We start from the raw sequence: 12,768 nt of genomic DNA, 5'->3' as shown, positions 1-12,768 counted from the left end.
CCTAACCAACAGTTCATCTTTGCTACTGAAACCTCTTGATTTAAAGCTGCCAGCAGGCATCACAGATTAAAGCGCAAATATTGAGCCGCTCTCTGCGTAGGCAGTAAAAACAGAGGAGCGTTTGCTTCCGGAGCAGCGTCCCCCGGTTCCCCCTGCCGGAGACCAGCGGCATCTGGGAGGGAGGAGAAAAGGGAAACAATCCGAGAACGGAGGGGTGGAGAGAGAGAAAAAAGACAGGAGCTCTGCGAGGAGTACGTGAACCCGCAGGAGAAGAGGTGAGTGATGTGGTATGCCGATAAATTTCGCTTCAACGCAGGGACTTGCGGTCGTTTTACGTCTCGTTCAAATGAAAAACGGGAGTTAACTTTTCCCGTAATCTTCCCCGGGCGACGCAGTGATTGGCATCTGAGGGGCCCGCTGTGTTACAAACGGTTGGCGAAGGTGGTGGTGGTATAGGAGGATAGGCTGGGGCGGCAGATGAGGGGAGGGGGCATTTACGGGACCCAGGGTATGCTTCTTTCACTTTATTGTCACGTATTTTCCCGGTGTCCGTGGACGAGCTCTCACACAGCGTTCAGGGAGTCACACGTTCAATGCGCAGCCGTAAACGGAGCACGGTCGCGGGCAAGGCAGCTGCCGCTGACTCCAGCTTGACTTTTTAACTCAGCCGCTGTGTCGAGGGGACCGAAAAACAGGAGAACCGTCCGACGGTGGACACAACATACGTGTAAAATAACCTTTGTGGCACCTAACGGCTCTTAAACGTGTGTCGTCTTCATGCAGAGGGCCTAGGCTCAGGTAAGAGACGGGGGAAACTGTCCAATCATCCAAACTTGGCCAACCTCAAGACAAAAACAAGGCTTTTTTTATGCTTCACACCCCTAAATACCTTCATATGAGGCAACTAGCCAGTTTGGTGCATTAAGCTAAGTCAGTAAGATATAATATTCATTTCGGCAAGTGACCAAAAAAAAAAAAAAATCAGAAAATTTTGAGTAAAGCCTAGATTGGTGTTTTTATCAGTTATTCGTGGATCAGGCAACAATGTGACCTTCCTCACATCTTCAGTTGTATAGTAAATCATTTAAATTTAAGATGATTGATCCAACAAGTATCAGTCTGTCACTCCAACAGTGGCTTAAACCTTTAATCAATTATTAATTTTCTGTTTGGAACTAATTAGCTGACAGATTAATTCAGCCTGCGCCAGTTTTCTGTCCTGTGGTTTCCATCCAGAGGTTGGAAACATTCCCATGTCGTGCTCTGTTTACAGCAACAATTTAAGTAATAAAAAGGCTCATTGTGAAACAAACAGGCATAAAGGGGGTATTCTCTTCACTTAGGCATATTACATTGAATAGTGTGTGGGGCTGTAGGCCATCAGAAACCCCTGGGAGCCCAGTCAGGGACTTGCAGTGGTGCTTGGTCCTGGTTGGTTGTGGCTAGCTAATCATTTCCAGCCTTCCTCTGGTTGTTTCTGCCAGAGCTCCCTGAGAAGATACGGCTGTTTGTTTTATGCAAACATGGAGCCACTTAATTGCATGTTTATGTTTTTGCGATATAAAGAATCTAGAGGAGGACGTGAATAGCTTTCCTGTTTTAATTTTCTTAGAGGTAGGGAGGAGAAAGAGAGAGGGGAGAGAGTGAGAGTTTGGGATATGTAATGATTGTGCATAAACACCTAGAGGGAGCGTCACTGTTGACTCTTGTGGTAAGACTGTAAACGCTCGGGACACAGTTCATGTAATATATTGCAGCCTATGAGGAGAAGGAGTGCTGAAGTTGTTGACAATAACACCAATTGTCAGAGGACCCGATTTCTTCTTTTAGAGTGCACCACTGAGGTTTCACTGCCAGCCTTTCTCTCCTGGCTCTGCTGTATTTGTTTTGCATCACATTTGCACTGGTACTTACTTACTGGTGTATCTGTTTCAAAGGTGCAGTCATGTTAAAAAGCCTCATGAGTAAAGCATGCTTTGAGTCTGATCTAAATATCTTCCCAGTTCTCCCTTTTCCTGCCTTTGCTTCCTTTTTTTATTTTTTATAAGCACTTTGTTGGTAAACAGCTTGTGCTCTCTATTTTAAGCTGTGGTTGTGGCGGTGTCGGTTTGGTGAGTTCATTTGTGCAATTGCAAAACTGAATGTGTCACTGGCTGTACCACCATAGTAGAAATGGTGCACTGTCATCCTCTGCCTCGCCTCCCTCGCTATCCTTGCAGCCTCTATACCCTGCTGTCTTGCTTTTCATTCAAACCTAGCCCTTCTCTGCAGTGTGTGCGTGCGTGCGTGCGTGCGTGCGTGCGTGCGTGCGTGCGTGCGTGCGTGCGTGCGTGCGTGTACATGATGTCATTGCTAATTGCTCAGGGCTTTTGGGTTTGGGTTAAGTTGGTTTATATTCTGCTCCTCTCTGTGTTGCCAGCCTCTGTCGTCGCTTCATCCTTCTTTTCCCTCGTCATTTTCTCTCTCTCGCTCCTTTGCCCTCCCTCCCTCTTGTAGCATTTCTATACAGCAATCAGGAGTTGCTGAGTGTGGAAAAAGTGACTCGGACATTTATGGGTCGAGTTTTGGGCCAAGCACTGCAGACTGTTCCTGAGTGCGTCTTTGTTTTAGCTCTGGTAATATTTGGTATGAGCTCCTCGCTTTCAAGATGCCAACTCATCCTCAAAGGAAGGCGTGCTGCTGCACGATTTGGACACATGCACAGAATGCAAGCGCAAGTCGGTAATGTCTCGTTTTTATATGAAATGAATCAACACATGGCACCTGACCCCTGAAGAATCAGGATTTTAGAAGTTTAGCAGTTTTACAGTCAAAGAACATGAGATGAATGTCAAAACCTTTTCAGCATTTCTGACCCTTAATAATTTCATGAAATGTTGGTTTCAAATCAGTTTTACTGCAGTGTAAGGGTGAGGTAAAATCTTAGCGTTATATTCTGAAGGCAAATTTATTTTTATTTTGTATTTTTTGATTCGAGCATCAGTTCTGCAGCATATATCATTGTTGCACTGGCAAAGTTGCACTTGGGTCAAATTAAGCTTTAGCCTGTGGAAGTTCTGCTTTTCTGTGAGGCAGATAGGAAAGGACGGGAAGATGGAGTAAGGTGAAAAGCATGCAGGAAATGATCTGTGGTGGCCTTGCGGCATATTGGTATCTCACCCAACCCAGGGAGCTAAACCACCTCCCAAAGGTCTCAATTTTAACCTGTATTTTAATACCAGGCTCATCCTTAAGCTGTGTGAAAATGATTTCTGAGATAGTCATTTTTTTTGTTAATGACTGGTATCTGTGAAAGAGTGTTCAGATATTCCATATAATAGCTGATCAAATGGCTTTAGGTGCTGAAGAAGATTTTCAGAATCGTCATAAAGTGAACATGCATGGACATCAGAGACGGTCTGTTTGTTTTTAGCCCTTTATGTGGCTAGTTGTTGTACTTTTGGGATTATAAGGGCTAAAAATGCAAAAAAAAAAAAAGATTTTTAAAAAGAGCAAAATTTGAGGACCTAGTATGTAGATAAAGTTTTGCATGCCTTCATTAAAAATACTTGAATCGTGTGATGGAGGGGCTCAGGTGGGCATTTTTGTCACATTTGGTTGATTGACCCTAATCCAGGCTGTCACCTTGCAAAGCTTTGAGCACAGCCTAAAATATGTTTCAATAGCCGCGCTAGCCACAGTCCTCAGCAGAATGGGTGCAGTTGTTGGAAAGACGATAAACCTGCATGTGAACGATCCCGGGACTTTCTTGCCTTGCAGCACCAACTCGTTAGTCTGTGTGTGGTCGGGGTCATGCACAGCAGCTGACGAGAAAGCGTGGTGAAAGTGTGCGTGTGTGTACATGCTTGTGTGACTGAGCGTTTCTGCGTGGGTGTGTGTGAGCAATCAGATAAAGAGTTCGGAGATCCGCTACCACCACCCTTCTTCCCTTGTGTAACAATACTTCTGGTCCGCCCCTGACCAAACAACTGTTTGTGTGTGTGATTTTTAGTCGTGTGTGTGTGTGGTGTGTGTGACCAGATTGGACAGATGAATGATGAATTAAGGACAGCAGAGAGTAGATTCATCCCAGGCTGTCATGCTGGCAGGATAACCACGCTACGATTTGTTTGTGTGGATTTATGTGTGCTGCTGGGTCCGGGAGACTGTATGTGTGAGTTGTCAATCTTTTTTCAGCATCTCATTCTCTTCACTTTCAGCCCCCTATCGATGCCTCTCAATAGGGTTATTGTGCCCACTGTTAGGCAGGCTGCAGTGTGTGTGTGCGTGCATGCGTGTGTGTGCGCGCATTGTTGTTGCAGGGAGCAGACAGCCGTGAGGTGTGTTTGAACAGGGAAGGAGCACAGAGGCCCTGTTCATCCTGCGGGGTGTGAAGCCAGATGATAGGGCCCCTTTTTTTCTCATCTTTCCATCTGTCCGTCTGTCTCGCCTGTTTTTTGACAGCTTTTCGCCCGCATGCTTGCTCCTCATCGCCGCCTTTTCCCCCCTCCACTTTTTTCCGCTTTGTTTTCTTTTCTTTTTTTTTTGTGTGTTTTTCTGTTTGTGTAGTGTGTCGGCTCCTGGCAGCCTCGCCGATGGACTGTCTCCTTGCTGTCAGAGCGCTCTGGGATCGGGTCATCAGTATGCACGTTATTCTGCCTCCAAATTACCTGAGGATGAGGCGAGGATGGACAGGATTTCTACTTTTGAAAGGGGGGGGGGGGCTTTTTCTGCGACTCTCCTGTTTATATGTTTCTGTTTCTGATGTTGTCTTTTCCACATGGCTGCACTTTCCCCTGTATACACCCATCAGTTTCAGTTCAGCTGCATAAGGGTTTTTTCTTCTTCTGGCTTTTGGTCTGGCGTTCCGTTCTCCCTCCTCTCGCCTCCTTTTGGCTTTTAAACAAACACACGTGCACACACACAGTCATATGATATTAAAGTGGCTATAAAGGCCAGAGCCCCAGGTGCTACTGTAAATTGGCCTACTTAAAACAAGTTCAAGGATTTGGGCTGTCTCTAAACAAGGATTAAGAAGTGATAGAAGTGAGAGTCTGGACTCCATGTCTCAAGGACCACTTGGGTAAATGGACAGGTGTTCCTCTGTTAGCAGGTAATTGGATTTCATAAAGAATTTTTAGGGGTGGGGGAAAAACCTGAAGGGCTTGCCAAGCAAAATATTTGCAGTGCACTAATAATAGCAAGCAGAGCTGAAATTAGTGCTTTAAGCATTTAGCCAGGAGATACGATAAAGAACCAAACATTCACATATAAAGAACAACATTTGTGCAAAAATATGTTAAGCCCTTACTGTTTCCCTTGCAAATTGGCACAAATCTTGAAAATGATTGGAGATCATTTATATGTTTGGTGAAATCAAATTGTAAAAATTTAACGATAGAACAAACAGCTCTGTAGCCAGAAGAAAACACTTATCAATGAGGCTAACTGGGAAAACAGGTTTCAGTTTGCCAAGGAGCATAAAGATTGGACTGTGGAGGAATGAAAAAAGGATCACGTGGTCTTATGAGTCCAGATTTGCCCTGTTCCAGAGTGGTGGTGCATCGACCATCCCTAGTACCTACCATGCAAGCCTGTGGTTGCAATTTTCATTGTAATTTTTAGGTGGTCTGTGTTCAGAAAACAAGGTCAGCTGACTACCTGAATATACTGAGAGCCCAGCTTTTTCCATCCATTTGTGGCACAGGGATATTTTAATTATATTTGACAGCGCCAGGATTCGTTGGGCTCTAACTGTCAAAGAGTGGTTCAGAGAGCATTTTCACACATGGATTGGCCACCAATGAGTCCAGACCTTAATCTCATTGAAGAACCGGGATTTGCTGAAGAAGACTTAATGTATCGGTCTAACTCTCATCATCAGTGCAAGATGTTGGTGAAAAAGTGCAAGTCTAGATGGAAATAAGTGTTGTAACATTGCATAAGCTTATAATGGAACAGTGGATGTGTGCTGTCATCAAAGCTAACACAGTCCAACAAAATATTAGTGTGACTTTTTTTTTTTTTTTTTTTTGGACCAGGCAGTGTATGTTTGACGCTGCTGTTTTCAGTGTTCAGTAGTGACACTGATATGCACAGTGAATGTATAACATAATAGTAAATGTAAAATACACAGGATGCCTCTTGAAAAAATTGACTTATCGTAGATCATAGTCGAGGCCTGCTTCATCACCTTCCCACTGATGCTTTAATTGAAAACTATTTCTCTGATGCCACTCGATAATGCAGGTCACTTGATCCCTGAAAGTGTATGAGAAAACTAGTTTTAGCCAAATATTAGGTCTTTTCTACATCAGCTGTGTGCCAAGATCAGCAGCAGAAGGCAACACTGATTTTGTTTTTTGTTTATTTTTTTATCTGTAGGGGTTTTTCGGCTGGTTTAAAATCCCACAGAAGAAATGGTAAAACTGCCACGAACCCTTTCTTCCATCTTGATGTGGAAGGGCAGAGCCTGTAAATTCCTGTGTGGTGAATGCACAGGATGACAGGTGATCTAAAAGTTGAATCATGTGTGCAGTCATTGTGGTGGTGTTCTTTTTGTTTTTTATGCCTACATCATATCCTGTGGTGGGAGTATAAATAACCGAACATCTGTGGTAAGGATGTGATGCGGTGCCAGCCTCATCTCCATATCTTTACTGTGATTCATAAAACCGCAGTTGCATTTAAAACAACTTTGTATTGGGGATTAAAATTTAAATTAATTGACTAGTGTCGCTTTGATTAACCACACAGTGCTGGAATTTGCTTATTGGCTTTGCACTCACTCGTTAGAATAAACGAATTGGCGGCCTTGACCTCTGTTTGCTCCTAACAGGGGTGGTGCAGAGCTGGTCCACTAGTTGTGGTTTAGCTAGCTTTGTCATCCCCATCCAAAAGCAATATCTAGCAGGAGAAGAATGGCCTGCTTAAGCTGGGAAACGACAACGATAAGCAGTACAGAGACAGAGGGAGAAAGAGACAGGCTTTGTGTAGGAGGAAGAGGTGACAAGAGCCAGAGATGGGGTGATTTAAAGTATTGGCGATGGAGCAATCATTGCAACGGTGTCTGTAGTTTCGTTGGCAGTGATGGGACATTCCTTTTCTGATGAGTCACTCGCTCTGATCCACCAACTCTCCTCACATCTTTGACGCTAGTACCCCGTTGCTTTCTCTCTCATTTTCTGAGTCTTTCTGTCTCCCTTCCTTCCTTTCCCCCCCCTTTAATTTGGCAAATAAAGGCCGAGCCTCCAGCCATTTTGATCACACAAGGCTGTGATATTAATACAATCTTGTGGCATTATCATGCAACAGCTTGACACAGGCTGTCTAATGAAAGGTGAGATAACAAGACTGTGCTGAAGACACACACACACAGTTTGATTAAGTGCTGTGCCATTTGTGTCTAGACTTCCCTGTCCTCTCGGATGTCCTGTCACATTTCGGCTATATATAGGATACGCAGTCTCTCCACTGCTTCTGCCCTGGCCTTGGATCTGACAGGCCTTTTGTGCACAGCCATGTCTGTCCGCCCCTCTATGTGTTTCTTCAGAGGGGAAAGGTGTGGCTTTCCAATAGCCAATATCCTCTCTTTCTACCAAACAAAAGAATATGAAGCAGCTGTAATGTTTGCAGTCAAGTGAGAAGTAGTAAGAAGCTCTAATGATCGAAGTGCTTGCTTTTTGCTGACTCATATTGATAAAAGAAATGACAGGAGCATGAGGTTTGATAGTATAAATATAACCTGAGTCAGAAATAAAAATATGGAGAACACTTTATTTATTCTCCTTTTGGTCTGCAAAGAGATATTTTCGGTATTTAGTGAGATGAAAGAGTGAATGAGCGAGTCAGAATTTTAAGAGTTCAGCGTCCCATTTTTACCTGGAACTTTTATATTATATATATATATATATATATATATATATATACATTATTATATTTTATATTTGGTAACCTGTGATTTTTACTGGGTTAACCTCTCTGGGTTAGTTTCCACCAGGTGACCAGTGACCTGGTTTGGGCTAGAGTTGGCTTCGCATCTGCTCCTTTTTAATGGCATTTCCTTCCATTTGGCACACCCAAATGGAAATATTATAGCAGATGACTTGTAAAGCCAAAATGGATTAACAGGACTTGATTGGAAAGGTGTAATCTTCAGGCTTTTGTTTAGCACATGGCTAAAGTAGAACCTAACACTACCCCTAAGAGGCATGTTATAGTTATATACATGGGAGGACATCTGCATGCTGGACAGCTTTTTGGATCAAAACAGCCTTATCTATGGAGACATACAGTGCACCAACTGTGCACCCTTTAGTTAAAGTGGACTTTAGTCATTCCTGTTCTAGTGGACTTAATGGTCCATGATATCTACAGCTGTCTATGTCCATAGCAGGGTGTGATCGCTGCTTAAGCAGGTCTCCAATGATCTGGTGGATGTTAGTGTTTGAACAAATTAATGTATGAGACTTTGGTTGAAATGGAACCTCTCTATTTTCTGCACATTTTCCCTCATTTTAAGTATGTAGCTGAAACAAAACTTAACCAAAACATTAGATGGGGTGTCCTGGCCAGGTGGATGTTGAGACGCTTGCTGACACATGACGCCAACAGATTTACTCAGCTGTAACTAACGGATGTTAATTCAATGAGTGTGTCAGACAGTGTTGAATTTGCACTATGTGTAAAGTGTAAGAAATGTGGTAAAAGGCACAGAGTGTGATTGTTTAATACAATGGGGAGGTGAACTCTGCCTTTTTAATGTTTATCTGCGATGTTCTCTGCGGTATTGGGAACTGCATCATGATGTTCAGGTAGATGAGTGGCCATAGGCTCGTTAGTGATCGAGCTCATACGGTTGACAGCTGGTGAATACCAAACAGCACCTGTTAATCCACCAGTTAAATTTGAGAGCAGATTGCCTTTTTTGCAAAGTAACTCCTGTGGATTCATGACACAGCTCATCGTGCCAGTAAGTGACTCGCAGCACCTTTTCCTGCTGCTGTAGCCTCAGATTCAGTCTTGATATTTGAGCTATAGATGCTGTTCCCGTGGTGACTTTGAGTGATGAACTCTTTGGTTTGGGTGCCTAGCAACGGGAGTCAAACGAGTATTCAGTTTTAATTGTGAACTATTTGATGACCAAAGATGACCCCCACCCCACACTGCTCTCAAATGACTGTAATGAAAGTACTGGATGGACCTTAGCATGTTCTTCTATTTCTGTTGTTTAGTGGTAGTTGACAAACCGTGGTAGTGGAGCATTAAAAAAGAAAGAAAGTTCAGTGATGCAGACCATTTCTCTAGTTATATTAAGTGTAGTAAAGTGAGACGACTCTTGAATGTGCAGGACTGCCCATTTTGCATAACTACAGTGGGGCAAAAAAGTATTTAGTCAGCCACCGATTGTGCAAGTTCCCCCACCTAAAATGATGACAGAGGTCAGTAATTTGCACCAGAGGTACACTTCAACTGTGAGAGACAGAATGTGAAAAAAAATCCATGAATTCACATAGTAGGATTTGTAAAGAATTTATTCGTAAATCAGGGTGGAAAATAAGTATTTGGTCACCTCAAACAAGGAAAATCTCTGGCTCTCACAGACCTGTAACGTCTTCTGTAAGAAGCTTTTCTGTCCCCCACTCGTTACCTGTATGAATGGCACCTGTTTGAACTCATCATCTGTATAAAAGACACCTGTCCACAGCCTCAAACAGTCAGACTCCAAACTCCGCCATGGCCAAGACCAAAGAGCTTTCGAAGGACACCAGGAAAAGTATTGTAGACCTGCACCAGACTGGGAAGAGTGAATCTACAATAGGCAAGCAGCTTGGTGTGAAAAAATCAACTGTGGGAGCAATCATCAGAAAATGGAAGACATACAAGACCACTGATAATCTCCCTCGATCTGGGGCTCCACGCAAGATCTCATCCCGTGGGGTCAAAATGATCATGAGAACGGTGAGCAAAGATCCCAGAACCACACGGGGGGACCTGGTGAATGACCTGCAGAGAGCTGGGACCAAAGTAACAAAGGTCACCATCAGTAACACACTACAACGGCAGGGAATCAAATCCCGCAGTGCCAGACGTGTTCCGCTGCTGAAGCCAGTGCATGTCCAGGCCCGTCTGAAGTTTGCCAGAGAGCACATGGATGATACAGCAGAGGATTGGGAGAATGTCATGTGGTCAGATGAAACCAAAGTAGAACTTTTTGGTATAAACTCAACTCGTCGTATTTGGAGGAAGAAGAATACTGAGTTGCATCCCAAGAACACCATACCTACTGTGAAGCATGGGGGTGGAAACATCATGCTATGGGGCTGTTTTTCTGCCAAGGGGACAGGACGACTGATCCGTGTTAAGGACTGAATGAATGGGGCCATGTATCGTGAGATTTTGAGCCAAAACCTCCTTCCATCAGTGAGAACTTTGAAGATGAAACGAGGCTGGGTCTTCCAACATGACAATGATCCAAAACACACCGCCCGGGCAACAAAGGAGTGGCTCCGTAAGAAGCATTTGAAAGTCCTGGAGTGGCCTAGCCAGTCTCCAGACCTCAACCCCATAGAAAATCTGTGGCGGGAGTTGAAAGTCCGTGTTGCTCGGCGACAGCCCCAAAACATCACTGCTCTCGAGAAGATCTGCATGGAGGAATGGGCCAAAATACCAGCTACTGTGTGTGCAAACCTGGTAAAGACCTATAGTAAACGTTTGACCTCTGTTATTGCCAACAAAGGTTATGTTACAAAGTATTGAGTTGTATTTTTGTTATTGACCAAATACTTATTTTCCACCCTGATTTACGAATAAATTCTTTACAAATCCTACCATGTGGATTCATGGATTTTTTTTTTTCACATTCTGTCTCTCACAGTTGAAGTGTACCTCTGGTGCAAATTACTGACCTCTGTCATCATTTTAGGTGGGGGAACTTGCACAATCGGTGGCTGACTAAATACTTTTTTGCCCCACTGTATTCATAACAGCGTTGCTTATCTAGCTGCTTATCAATACCTAGCTACCAGTGCCAGTTCCATACTGGTTATTAACAACAGCCCTAAACAAGGAGGACAGCAAAGAGGATGCTCTGCTGGGATTTTAAAAACTTTCTAACCACATTATTATTGCAAGGACACTGTCTGAGGTCTTCAGGCATATAAAAAAAAGCAGTAGGCACTTGCTCTCAAATGTTACGTTTTGGCCTTCACCCAGAGGAGAATCTTCTGTTGTTAAAATATACAGCTCAGAAAAATTCACAACGAGGTTTAAATCACACATCGACTCTTCAGGATTTAAGTATTCAAGCTTATTCAAGTTTACTTATATAGATTGTAAAATTTGCTGAGAAGAGAAGGAGATGACAATGGCCAGTGGAAACCAACAATACCAACACTTTGAGGGCTGGATTCAGAATCACACCAGAGTGTCTCCTCTTTAACCCATTTTTAAAGTGGGGTGTCATCATATCAGACTTTGAGTAACGTAACACTGACTCTTTGAGTGAATAGTACTTTAGGCATTCAACAGATGTTATGATCACTAATAATACAGAGTACTTAACATAAAAAAACAAGAAAAGGTATTTGAAAATGAGGAAAAAAGTGATATTGTAATATAATCCTGTAACCATGAAATGGAAAACGATTACCCCGAGCTGCAGGCACATGACAGGCTGCACTATAAACGTGTTGTTGTCACACTCCTGGCACTACTTGTTGCCGTCAGCGCTGGGTCCAGGAAAGAGCTGTGGTCTCATTACGTCAAAGTCTTTCTGGCTGCAGGACCGGCTCATCTGCGTTACTGCGTTTCGCTCAGTGTCACTGTATTCGTGGTGCACCCTTTCTCCCCCTCCCTCGACCTCCGTGCTCACCCACAGGAAAGAGGGGTCTGGTAATGGGGGAGGGGTTGGTGCACACTCGGTCCCAAGTTTCCCAAATCCAGGAAATGGTCTCTTGGCTTTGTTTCTGAAACGGTTTTTTTCACTCCTACATCAAAAGATTTCAAACCCTGCAGAATGTTTTCTGGGCTCATTTTCTAAGTGTGTTATATAATTCTTTAACCCCCTGTCACCCCCAGCTGCTTCCTGACTTTATCTGGGCTCGTTTCATCAGGAGCAGTGTGTGTGTGTGTGTATCTCTGGAGTCCTGCGCCTTTGACTGGCTGACGTGTTGAGAGAGTTATGGTTAAATAAGTAACTCTATATGTGTTTTCTGTCACAGCTGACCCATTTACTTTCAAGTATACATACAGAGGGCATTCACTGTCACCGGCAGTGTTGAAGAGCTCAGTTTGCTCTGGGTCAGTGAGGGGGATGTGTACACACATGTGCTCACAAATGCTCATTACTTACCTTCATTCTTGAGGCATGTAGCTTTTGTGTTTTGTCTGCTCCTCCTGTTGACTAATTAGTCTTTCTTTTTTTTTTTTTTTTGCCCCCCACCTCACAGTGGCCCTGGCCCACCCACCCTCACATGCCTTAGATTCTTTGGCACACCCTGAAAATTCCCCCCTCCTTCCCTTTCTTTTGTGGTAAATTTTTTTTTTTTTCCCCCCCTCTCACCGTCCCGCCCATGGAAACCACACCGGACGGAAAATGATATAGCTACACACACACACACACACACACACACACACACACACACACACACAGATGCTGTAAGTCTTTAATTGTGCCTTAAACATCGAGCTATTTGTGTCCGTCCTTCACTCTCTATACATCACTGCTGCTTAGACGAAGCACGGCCGTGTGAGCATGCTCACAACTTGGAGCTCTGTTTGCAAGCTTTG

General features: G+C 43.8%; 1 protein-coding gene across 8 annotated transcripts in view; it reads left to right on the top strand.

The window, feature by feature from the left end:
• The first annotated feature begins 144 nt into the window (after positions 1-144).
• apbb2b (amyloid beta (A4) precursor protein-binding, family B, member 2b) overlaps positions 145-12,768 on the top strand; it is a 58,140-nt gene continuing 45,516 nt past the window's right edge. For 7 of the 8 annotated variants that reach the window (XM_085409905.1, XM_085409900.1, XM_085409898.1 and 4 more), the window contains exon 1: positions 145-275. The gene's annotated coding sequence lies outside the window, so the exon portion shown is untranslated. Of the gene's footprint in view, positions 276-359; positions 799-12,768 lie in introns of those variants that run through there. The other variant, XM_085409899.1, reaches the window with a different exon arrangement.

This window comes from Rhamphochromis longiceps, linkage group LG6 (assembly GCF_057381845.1).
Source record: "Rhamphochromis longiceps isolate RC_006_pf linkage group LG6, R_longiceps_female_GT1.1, whole genome shotgun sequence".
NCBI classification, from domain to species: Eukaryota; Metazoa; Chordata; class Actinopteri; order Cichliformes; family Cichlidae; genus Rhamphochromis; species Rhamphochromis longiceps.
The sequence above is the reverse complement of the archived record's forward strand: the minus strand, read 5'-3'. Positions and strand labels throughout refer to the sequence as shown.